The sequence below is a fragment of the Muntiacus reevesi genome, chromosome 5, assembly GCF_963930625.1.
Source record: "Muntiacus reevesi chromosome 5, mMunRee1.1, whole genome shotgun sequence".
NCBI lineage: Eukaryota > Metazoa > Chordata > Mammalia > Artiodactyla > Cervidae > Muntiacus > Muntiacus reevesi.
In genome coordinates, this window is record NC_089253.1 from 86144010 (window position 1) to 86156598 (window position 12589).

At 38.1% G+C, this 12589-nt stretch overlaps 1 protein-coding gene across 5 annotated transcripts in view; it reads left to right on the forward strand.

The window, feature by feature from the left end:
• Window positions 1-12589, forward strand: part of DNM3 (dynamin 3) — a 614639-nt gene that overhangs the window by 560574 nt on the left and 41476 nt on the right. The window lies entirely within an intron of this gene.

A 12589-nucleotide genomic window follows, 5' to 3' on the forward strand; every position in this document is an offset into this window, starting at 1 on the left:
CTGAATAATGAGTACCCCCAGGTTAATTTATATTATTCTCTCTATTCTCTCTACTTTTATATGTTTTTAAAATTTCCCCAGTAAAAATATTTTTAAGTAGTCACTGAAGTTAAGCAATTCTTATTAAATATTTTGGGGTGACAATGGTACTATGGTTATGGTTTTTGAAAAGGAGTCCTAGTCTTTTAGAAATTAAAAGTCGGATACGACTTAGCAACTAACAGCAATAACAACACAGTGTCTACACTGTCCAGTGAGGTAACCACCATTGTTACTGAGCACTTGAACTGCGTCTAGTTCAAATTGCAATATGCTTTAAGAGTAAAATACACACTGGATGTTGAAGACTTCATACCAAAAAAAAAGGAAAGAAAGTAAACTATCTAATGATGTTTTTATGCTGTGTTAGTTTGCTGGAGCTGCCATAGCAAAGTGCCACATACCAGGTGACTTAAACAACAAACATCTATTTTCTCACGATTCTGAAAGATAGAAATCTGAGTTCGGTGTGTCGGCAGGATTGGTTCCATCTGAGGCCTTTCGTGCTGGCTTGTAGATAGATAGCCATCTTCTCTCTGTTTTCACCTAGTCTTCCTTCTGTGTATGCCTGTGTCCTCATTTTCCCTCCTTAGAGGAACACCAGTCACATCAGTTTAAGGCATGCCCTAAAAAGTCTCATTTTAACGGAAGTGCCTTTTTAAAGATGCTATCTTCAAATGCAGTCGCATCCTGAGATACAGTACTGAGAGTTAGGACTTCAACAAAGGAATTTGGGGGCAGATACAACTTAGCCCATAAACATATGTCAAAATGATAATATTTTGGATATATTTCATTAAAGCATTATTCAAATGCACGTCCCTTGTTTTGCTTTAGTGTTTTTTAATGTGGCTACAGAAATGTGGCTTGCATTTTATCTCTATAGGATGACAAATTTTATTTCTTTGGACTGTTAAGACACTGCCTCCATCACCAGTTGGAGGAGTAAGAATAAGTCTTAATTCTGAATAAATTTCTCAGTTTCAATTTAATCTCACTTTTAGTACTTAGTTTAACTGAGGTATTGTTAATGAGCAAAAGCAGTGAGATGGTACATGAAAAATGAAAGTGAAAGTCACTCAGTCGTGTCCAGCTCTTTGCAACCCCATGGACTATATAGTCCATGGAATTCTCCAGGTCAGAATATTGGCGTGGGTAATCATATTAACAGAAAAGAATTAAATTTCCTAAAACATCTTTTAGATATTTTATCTGGATCATCTGGTAAGGCATTTGAGGACCCTAGAATGTTGGCAAGGTGTATTCACTAAACCATCTGTAGGGATGGCTGAAAAAGTTATCTTGAGACCTTTGAGAATTCTGCAGTAGAATCCCGTTGACAACTTTATCAGCTACAGTGTTCAGTGGACCTTGAAGAAATGTAAAACTCTTGACTATAGCTGCTTTTTAAAGGCTTCATTTTTTTTCCCCAACACTCTTGAAAGACATAATGATTCTACCCAAAGAATTTTACCATTGTGTGTTTCTAACCCATTGCCTTCTTTTGTTTATTTTTACATAGTTTTGCATGTAAAGCAAGTACTCTATTTACACTGAACTTTTAAGACAAGAAAGAACTAAATTAAAGCCACTGTGTACCATGCTGTTATCTTACTATGTATTTTCTCTCTTATGACCTCCCATGCTGTTTTCATAATACTTGAATTTTATCAACCCTGCTCTCCCTAGGACTTAATTAACTTTACTATAATGCATAGCAGTCATTCATGTAAACATTTTTGAAGGACTGAACAACAAACAAATTCTGTTTTATAACAGTTATGATTTTTCTTTCGTATTTTTGTCCATCATCTAATCTGTATGAGACCCAGTGTTTCATTGCATAGACCTTATAATCCCTTAATACCCTGATTCTAATGAGAATATCTGTTAAACAAATTGTATGATAGAAGTAATAATTTGAAATTCCCTGCAGTTATGCATTTTTAGATGAGAATAACAGAATTCCAAAAGCATAGATTACTCTTATGAGATGGTCATTTTTGTTCCTAGTCTTCAGGTATTATTTTCTTATAAATGATACCACTAGGATTTTTCTTTCTTTTTTTTTCATTTATTTTTATTAGTTGGAGGCTAATTACTTTACAATATTGTAGTGGTTTTTGTCATACATTGACTTGAATTAGCCATGGATTTACATGTATTCCCCATCCCCATCCCCCCTCCCACCTCCCTCTCTACCTGCTCCCTCTGGGTCTTCCCAGTGCACCAGGCCCGAGCACTTGTCTCATGCATCCAACCTGGGCTGGTGATCTGTTTCACCCTAGATAATATACATGTTTCGATGCTGTTCTCTTGAAACATCCCACCCTCGCCTTCTCCCACAGAGTCCAAAAGTCTGTTCTGTACATCTGTGTCTCTTTTTCTGTTTTGCACATAGGGTTATCGTTACTATCTTTCTAAATTCCATATATATGTGTTAGTATACTGTAATGGTCTTTATCTTTCTGGCTTACTTCACTCTGTATAATGGGCTCCAGTTTCATCCATCTCATTAGAACTGATTCAAATGAATTCTTTTTAATGGCTGAGTAATATTCCATGGTGTATATGTACCACAGCTTCCTTATCCATTCGTCTGCTGATGGGCATCTAGGTTGCTTCCATGCCCTGGCTATTACAAACAGTGCTACGATGAACATTGGGGTGCACGTGTCTCTTTCAGATCAGGTTTGCTAGGTGTGTATGCCCAGAAGTGGGATTGCTGGGTCATATGATAGTTCTATTTCCAGTTTTTAAAGAAATCTCCACACTGTTTTCCATAGCGGCTGTACTAGTTTGCATTCCCACCAACACCACTAGGATTTTTCTTGTGATCATAACATTTGGTTACTTGAGTATGAAACATTTGTGATGATAGTGATCTTAGAGAATTAGCAGCAGCAAAAGCATCACTCTGAATCAAAGAGCCTTCATCATGATCAACATCATGATAAATTGTTTTATATCTACAAGGCATTTCTCACCAGACTATCCTAGCAGCATTTGGAAGCATATGTTTCATTTCAAGGTGTTTTCAGATCACTTTTGCTGGTGTGGTGAGCATCAACCCCACCCTAGTCAAGAATGGAGAAGAGCTAATAGTATGTAACAGTTAAGAGGGTACATCCTGTAATCGGAATACCTGTATCACATTCCCACCCTACCACTTATTAACTAAGTGACTTTAAACGAGTTTGCTTTTCAGACTCTTCAACTGTAAAATTCAAATAGTAGCAGTAATAAATAATGATATCTACTTCATAAGGTTGCTGTAGGATTAAATGGGTTAGTATATGTAAAGCAGTTTGAATATTCCCTGACATTTTATTGTCTTTTAGTGAGATATTTTTTCTCATCATAACTTTCAATGTGGAAATGTTTTCATATGGTAGATGTTGGTCTACCAATTTGGTTGAAGAAAAAAAGAAAAAATATAGCCCACTAACTAGTATGTATACTAATGTAATAAGGATGCATCAGTGTAGTAATGGTGTCCTCTAAGAATTATCTGAGCATTGTTTTAGCCCTATAACATTTACCTTGTTGTTGAGATTAACTGCATATTTGCCATCAATTATTATGATCCTTACCTTCAAGAAACTTTCATTTTGGTTAGGGAAGTCAACATTTACATACCTAACTAAGATACAAGACAAAGGATCAGATGTCTAAACTGAATGTTCAGAGGGTGTTGTGTTTTAGAGGCAGCATTCAAAGATGGGTTGCATTTGCACTAAACCTTGAAGGATGAGCATGTGGAGATGGAAGAAAAAGGTTTTAGGCTGAGAGGACATCATGACTATCTCTCGATGTTTTCTTCACTTGGAATCTTTAGGACATAGGTAACAGAAATTAAATTCAAGTGTACTTAACTTTTTAAAAATAACAAAATCCTTTACTGACTGGTGTAACTGCACAGTCCAGAGGTAGATAGAGCTGTCAGAGCCAGATCCAGACATTCCAATAATGTCTTTAAATATCTGCCTCTCTCCATGTTTCAGCTATACCGTTCTCTGTGTTGACTTCATTTGCTGACAAGTTTGAGCCCTATTCACTCTGACGCAGGCTAGCCCTCAGGCTTACATCTTAAGAAGCTCTCATCCTAACTGAGAGGAAGCTTCTCCTTCTAACAGTTCTGACAGATGTACAGTGATTGGCTTTGCTTGGTCACATTGCCGTCTGTCATCATAGAGGCCAGGCCAGATAGGTAGATTGGTGAGGGGGTACTTGGTTGGCCTGATCCATGCAGTCCCATATAACCACTAGAACTGAGTGGAGAGAGGAGACTTCCCATATTTATATTTGGTCTATCAACAGAGGAGGGATGGCATGCCCTTGTGATAGAATAGAGAGGATGAAGATGGATTATTTTTTGACTCATCTCCCTCTCACTTAGAGAATGCTGTGAAGTACAGTTAAATCATTAGAGTGGGACCATTGTAATTTCCCATTAGAGCCTTCTTGATCTTCTGCTTCTCTGAATTCCTATAGCACCTATAAACTCCACTAAGCAATGTAACACTGAATCACATACTGTTTTACAATCTATAGTGAGACTGTGTGTTAGCATTCTCCAGAAAAACAGAACCAATAGGATGTGCATGTTTTACACATATCTATATGTCTCTCTCTATATATCTGTATCTGTTTATCTCTGATATTTTTAATAAAGAATTGGCTCACATGATTAACAAGGCTGGCAAGTCTAAAATCTACAGGGTGGATTGGCAGGCTGGAGACCCAAAAGAGTCAGTGATCCAATTCGAGTCTGAAGGCAGTCTTTTATAGAAGCAGCAAGAGCCAGTGTTGCAGATAAAGTCTAAAGGGAGTCTGCTGGAGAATTCTCTGCTGAGGGAGGCCAGTCTTTTTGTCTTATTCAAGCCTTCAACTGATTAGATAAGGCCCACCCATATCACAGAGGACAATCTGCTTTACTCAAAGTCCACCAATTTAGATGTTAATCTCATCCAAATACACTCTCACATAAATATCCAGATGTTTGTATCAAATATCTGGGTATTCTAGTCCATGGTCCAGCCAAGTTGTCAAACAAAATCAATCATCACAGATTGTTTTTATGTTTACCTTTATTTTATCTGTTCCTGTGTTCTGGTGGTTTTTCTCTTAGGAAATATTCTAGTTCTTGTTCTGCTATTCCAAAGAGATGTAATTACTTTTTAATCAAAAAGGAAATTTGTATCAGTTGATTGTAATTTCAGTTCTTTTAGTAAAAGGGTTTTATTTATGACAAAGTTAAATTTTAAACAGTTAATATTGTTAGTTCGTTAATCCTAATAGTTAATGTTGAAAAATAACTTTGTCCCTTTTGAAATTACTAATATTATCTAAAACCAAAAATGATGGTGAGGGGAGTGGTTATTTTTGAAGAAACCTTTTAAATTATTCTGTTTAGACTGTTTATTGTCTAGATGAAAGGTTACTATTCATGGCAAGCACACTCGGTATATAAAGATTGGAATTTTCCAAAACTAAATATTACCAATTGTAGAAAGAATTCTTAGTAATACTGTTTAATAATATTTGATGTATTTAAAATATTTGATGTATTTATATATGTAATTTATTTTATATATCTGTATTTTCCATATTTATAAACTTCTCTGTTATATAAAGTAACATAGGCCTTTAGATTAAAACCTAGATTGGAATTATTATAACTTTTAGGAGGACCTCAACACAGAGCTTGTACATTTTTAGATTTCTTTAAGAATCCTCACGGGCTTCCCTGGTAGCCCAGCTAGTAAAGAATCTGCCTGCAATGCAGGAGACCCAGGTTAGATTCCTGGGTCGGGAAGATCCACTGGAAAAGGGAGAGACTGCCCATCCCAATATTCTTGGGCTTCCCTGTGACTCAGCTGGTAAAGAATCTGCCTGCAATGAGGGAGACCTAGGTTTGATCCCTGGGTTGGGAAGATCCCGTGGACAAGGTAATGGCTACCCACTCTGACGCTCTGGCCTGAAGAGTTCCATAGACTGTATAGTCCATGGGGTCGCAAAGAGTCAGACAGGACTGAGCGACTTTCACTTGCACCCACTTCAGTATTTTGGGGCTTCCCTGGTGGCTCCCCTGGTAAAGAATCCTGGTGCCTGCAATGTGGGGGACCTGGGTTTGATCCTGGGGTTGGGCAGATCCCCTGGAGAAGGGAATGGCTACCCATGCCACTATTCTGGCCTGGAGAATCGCCATGGACAGAGAAGCCAGGCAGGCTACAGTCCATGGGGTCACAAAGAGTCAGACAGAACTGAGCGGCCAAGCACAGCACAGCACAGGCATCCTTGCATCCATATTTTCTCAGTTCCAGATGAAAGCAGTTGTTTCAGTGCCTCTTAAATGCAAATGCAATGACTTCCAGTTACATAAGTCAAGTCCTCTGACCCCTTTTTCTTCCAAAGCCCCTATTCCTCGCTGTCACCGTCCAAGTTATTCATTAGAGACTCAGACATATGGGGGCTTCCCTGGTGGCTCAGCTGGTAAAGAATCCACCTGCAATGCAGGAGACCTGGGTTCGACCCCTGGGTTGGGAAGATCCCCTGGAGAAGCAAAAGGCTACCCACTCCAGTATTCTGGCTTAGAGAACTCCATAGATTATACAGTCCATGGGGTCAGAAGAGTGACCCCATGAGTTGGACAGGACTGAGCGACTTTCACTTTGAGACGTGTGGGGCACCAGACAGAAATATACTGTTAGGCAGCTGTTTGGCTAAATGAGAGTTAAAAAAAAAAAAAAAAAAAAGATATATAGCTACATCAGAATTAAGATAGGTTTGTTGTTGTTGATGATCAAATAATTATCTTTAAAATCCTAAAGGTTTTTTCAATGTCTGTTTAATTTCACATTACTCTTACATAGTTTTATAATGTCTATCATGATGTTATGTAAGATGAAGAGATACAAAGCTATAGAGAGAATAAAAAAGTAACAGTAGGTAAAGAAGAAGAGTCAAGGGAGAAAAATAACAGAATCAGAAAAAGTTGGGTCCTGCCTGCCAACATAGTGGTTACCCCCTGTATACCCTGGATATGTACAGTGTTTTCTCAGTGTTTTCTCCTGTTTTAGGGCTATTTCTTACAGATTGGAGGTGCAAACATATGCCGCTTTGCTTCCCAGTGTTCTGACTACAAATACCGCTCACAACTGTAGACATCTTCAGACTGTTAAAATCTTTATATCAATTGAAATACAATTCTCAATGCAGATAGCTGTTTGCCCTTTCTGGGTAAAGAAGAGGCTGAACTCATTTGTAGGAATCTAAGAGATCACGCTGTATACGAATACCCCAGTTATCTGGAGCTCAGTCGCTCAGGTTCCTTCAGAAACAGAAATCCAATCCCTCAGGAAATGGCCTGTATTGGTTAGGTTTTTCCATCATTTATTCCACAATATATACGAAGCTCCTGTTATATGTAGGGCTCTGTGCTAAGTACTAGAGAAAAGTAATGAGCATGTTCTCTCAGCCTGCCTTTGAAATCTCACCCAACTCGGAAGGTCCATCTTGAATGTTGCCATCAGTGAAGACTCCCCAGAAGCCCACAATGCTTGAGCTTACCTTTGACTCACTAATTCATCTGACACTGTGTTGCCCTGCTACAAGCAAGGTTTGTGGTTTTAGGCTTCATTTATGTCTCTCACAGTCCACATTAGACACTACGTAAACATTTGTATTGACTTTATAGTGAAATACCTGTCCCAAAATAGCAGACCACAGCCTCAACTATCCTCAAAGGCTTCCTGGAGCATGTTTCTCCCGCAGTCTTTTTTTATAAGTTTGGTTGCCTTCCTTTCTGGCCTCTTCAAATTAGAAGTGAATGGGAGTGGGGAAAGGTTTTTACTGAAAGAGTCTCATAATGTGGAGCTGGAAAATTCAAAGCAGCATTACCATGGCAACATATTTTCATAATGATGACCTGCTTCACTAAGAAAAGTTAAATGATATTTTTTACCCTTTGTTTCAGAAGGAAATAGCAACCCATTCCAGTGTTCTTGCCTGGAGAATCCCATGGACAGAGGAGCCTGGTGGGCTACAGTCCATAGTGTCACAAAGGATCAGACACAACTGAGCAACTAACACACACACCCTTTGTTTACAGTAGTGGAGAACTATATAAAAATAAGATGCTGGTTATGTGAAAAAAATCAGTTGTGTAAATCTGGAGGTTATCTCCCCAAGTTCTTCACTGGTGAGACTAGACACAGCAGAGCCCCCTTGAGCTCTGTAGTATGTTTGTGTGCATATTGCTGCCAGGACACTTTGTATTTCTCTTATTTCACTTTTAAAGAGTGCAGTCCTGTGCCTGTGTGCTAAGCTGCTTCACTCATGTCCGACTCTTTGAGCCTCTATGGATTGTGGCCCATCAGGCTCCTCTGTCATGGAGATTCTCCAGGCAAGAATACTGGAGTAGGTTGCTATGCCCTCCTCCAGGGGATCTTTCCAACCCAGGGATTGAACCCACGTCTCTTATGTCTCCTGCACTGGCAGGTGAGTTCTTTACCACTAGTGTCACCTGGGAAGCCCCCAAAGAGTGCAGTTACCAGCCTTATTTAGATGGTTTCAAGATCCTCAAAGAAGTCTGTGACATAAGTAAGAGCTTTAAGGAAAGGAAGGAGACAAAGACAAAACATGAAAAATAGACATCCTGGTCAAGCCCAGAGTTTTTCTGTAGTGGATGCTTTGAGGTATGGCAGGAATTATTTCTGATCTGGCTCCTTCATTCTTTGACCTGTTGAAGTTTCAGGTCTTTGTGTGTTAGTAGCTCAGTTGTATCCGACTCCTTGCGACCCCATGAACTGTAGCCCGCCAGGTTTCTCTGTCTATGGAATTCTCCAGGCAAAAATACTGGAGTGGATTGCCATTCCCGTCTCCATTCAAGTCTTTAGGAGAAAGCTTTTAAATTAAAATTGTATAAAGCGCTGTTTCTTGAATACTGTGTAAATAATATTAATTTTTACAAGCAATTCTAAGTTGTTATTTTTGATTATTTACATTGCATTAGATTTCTCAAAAGCTATTTTTAAAAAATTACAATAGGAAGGCCTGTCCATTGTTATTTTTCAAAGGAAAGCTGGTTTTCACAATATTATTCACATTTTGTAAACAGCATCAATGAACCTGCACATAAAAGGTTAAATGTTTGCAGACCATTCTTTTTTTGCCTCAAAGATCAGAGACAAATTACTATTTTTATTTTACATTCCCTTGATGAGGATAATGATAAACAGCTGTCACTTCAGTGCTTCGACTGCAAAGAATCCTATCACAGTCCTATAATTTAAACAAAGAAAAAATACACCGTCATACACAGTATTCATACAGAAAAGAGAATGATCGAGAATTTGCTTAAGGGAGCATTTGCTGTCTGCAGTTACTCGGTTAAAGGAAAAAATTCTACATATGTACATTTCCCCCATTCATCTTAGACATATTAGAAGGGACAATTACTCCTTTCTTTCTAAAATCATAACTTGAATTCTGTGACTCCCCATCATGCCCATGGTCTTATCAGAGTCATTAAGATTTGCATGTAACTACACATCTACTAGAATTTCCAAAACCTAAAGAGATTTTCTAATTATTTTACTGATTTCTGAAATGTTCTTTTTTTTACTGTTGAGATTTGAACTGTTCAGTGTTCTCTATTCACTCCAATTTTTTGCTTATTACTTGCATCTGGTTTCAAAAAGTGAAAGTCAATGTCTTTTGCATATTTTGATATGCAAAAATTAAAGCAAAGCTAAAATTTAAGTATAGGATTAAGTGGCAAAATTTAGTGTTTTTATATATGAAAATAGAAATGGTGGTATAATTTTCCTGGTGTTTCATTTTCCTAGAGGTTCTTTTAATAAATACTGTTTATTCCAGTTTTCTCTTTTGGCTCAATCATATTTTTTATTTTTACAAATATAAGTATTTAAATATCATCTTTTCCTAGAAACTCTTTTTGCATTTATTATTTTATCTATGAAACTGATTTGACAAATTATGGGTTTTTCCCCTTTTCATAATAGTTCCTGTTTTTTTTATATCTAACAAAAAATAAAAATTGGCTTCACATTGTATCCAGGTATCAAACCCAGGTCTCCCACATTGCAGGCGGATTCTTTATCGACTGAGCCACCAGGAAAGCCCAAGAATTCTGGAGTGGATAGTCTGTCCCTTCTCCAGGGGGTCTTCCTGACCCAGGAATTGAACCGGGGTCTCCTGCACTGCAAGCAGATTCTTTATCAGCTGAGCTACCATCGTAGGCCCTCATATTATATTCACCTTATATTTATTGAACGTTTCAGCTCTCAGAGCCTCAGCATGCTCTTAGGTTGACGATAACAGTGGTACCCACCTCCTAAGATTGTGGTGTGGATCTTCTTTGTAAAGTGTTTAGCACAGTACCTAGAACACAGTAAGTGCTCAAAAATGTTCCTGGCAGAGAAAGTATGTTGATGCTAAAATGCCATCATCCCCTTTTGTTAAATATGACAGCAAAATCCCAGTATGTTTCAGGTCAGAGAGACGAACTAAAATGCATTTTATCTATTATGGAGATATATATTGCTTTATGTAAAAGATGTTTTCCTCACAAAGCTGTAGGTCATGTATTTTCATTTGATATATACATGATTTCATCGTCGTTTTATCATCCTCACTATAATCAGGATTTCCCTGGTGACTCAGATGGTAAAGAATCTGCCTGCAATGCCGGAGACCTGGGTTTGATCCCTGGGTCAGGAAGATCCCCTGGAGATCGGAAAGACAACCTGATCCAGTATTCTTGCCTAGAGAATCCCACGGGCGGAGGAGCCTGGTGGGGCTACAGTCCATGGGGTCGCAAAGAGTCCGAGGCGACTCAGCGACTAATACTTTCACTTTCACTATGATTAAGTAGTAGTGGATCCTAATTCATCAACTTGGGATTTCTCTCATCTCCAATTTTGTAACAAATAGGCACTCAGAGATCTTGAAATGTACTGAGGCAGCTTCCTTGATTTAGGCAAAGCCTTTTTAGTGTCAACTCCTCCTCCTTCTTCTCTTTCTCTGGTGCATCAAGCTTTGTGCTAGCTGCTGAGAAGGGCGAAATAAACAAGACCCTGGAGTCTAATAGTGGGAGCAGCATAACGAGGCTGGATATAAATCGTAGGTGGTAGTACAAGACACAGATGAAGTACTGTGCAGGAAGTGATGGTCGGTCTGGGGGCCATTGGGAGTTTGTCTAGAAGAGGTGATGGTGAAGCTGACTTTTGAAAGATAAAAGGTCTTCACAGATGGGAGGAGGGGATTCCAGGGAAAGAGACTAGCTTGTAGAAAACACGGCAATTTAAAAATAGTAGTTTGCTATTTTTATATTATTTGAATTGAAAATGTCTTGTGCTCCAATTTTATAATGTGTGTTGAGAACCAAGCGGCTCTCTAACTCATTCCATGAATATTCAGAAAGAAAAGAAATAAACTAACATTATTGAGAACCCACAAGGCCCTTGGCTAGATTACTTCATATGCATTATCTCATTTAACTTACACAAGTTTTTCAGAGAAAACTTGTGTATCCCCATTTTAAAGATGGGGAAGCTGAGTCTCAGTTACATTAAATAAATGAGGTATGGCCATACAACCGGTACCTGATAAAGCCTGAGTTTAAACCTAAATTTTTACTTTCAAATATGATACCCTTAAGACAACATTGCAGTTACCACTGATTCTTGGAATTTAGGCTTAGTGTGGCACACAATCTGCAGTAGTTTTTAATGCCCTGGAAAGAAGTTTTTTTCACTGCCTTTGCTGACCTTCCCTCTATCACTTTACCACTTTATCACCCTAGCTTTTTACCTATTTATCCCAAACCCTATTGAGCTTATATTACAAATTAATAATAAAAGTAAGGAACTCCCTGATTTACTTCTTTCAGTGACCAAAGACCATTTAAAAAGAAATGGGATAGGGATAGGGAAACAACTGTCATTATTGAGACTTCTAATCCCCTCTCTTGCTGCAGTAGCCGTAAGATGCCTCAGAAATGTCCTCCAGTTGTCATCATGAAGTATGCGATTCGACTCTTAGGTTTGGAAAGTAACTGTTGTGTTTTAGAGTGAGCACATATTATTTTAATATTTTTAAGGTGTTAGAAAAGCAACAGAAGCCTATATAAATGTTTAGAACTAATTTCTATCTTTGTTATTGTTGATCTTGTGGCCTACAAATATGCCTTTCACACATACATATTGATCCAAAGTTAACACTTATTTATAGATCCATTTAAGCAATTCAGCACAGTGCTTTGCCGAGAACTGATTGGATGATTAAAAACCTGGCAGATCAAAGTAGGTACATTTCCAAAGAAAATTACTTCATGTCCACATTGGAAGCAATAAATTATATCCCCCTCTTTTTTTGCATTAGTAATTAAATCTTTCCAAATGCTAGAAAGCAGCCAGACCACTAACAATAGTTGTATCATGTTCTGGGGCTTAGATGGTTCAACCTGACTTGAAATGGAGATCATTTATTCTAAATTGATTTCAATGCCAAGCCAACAGGTCAG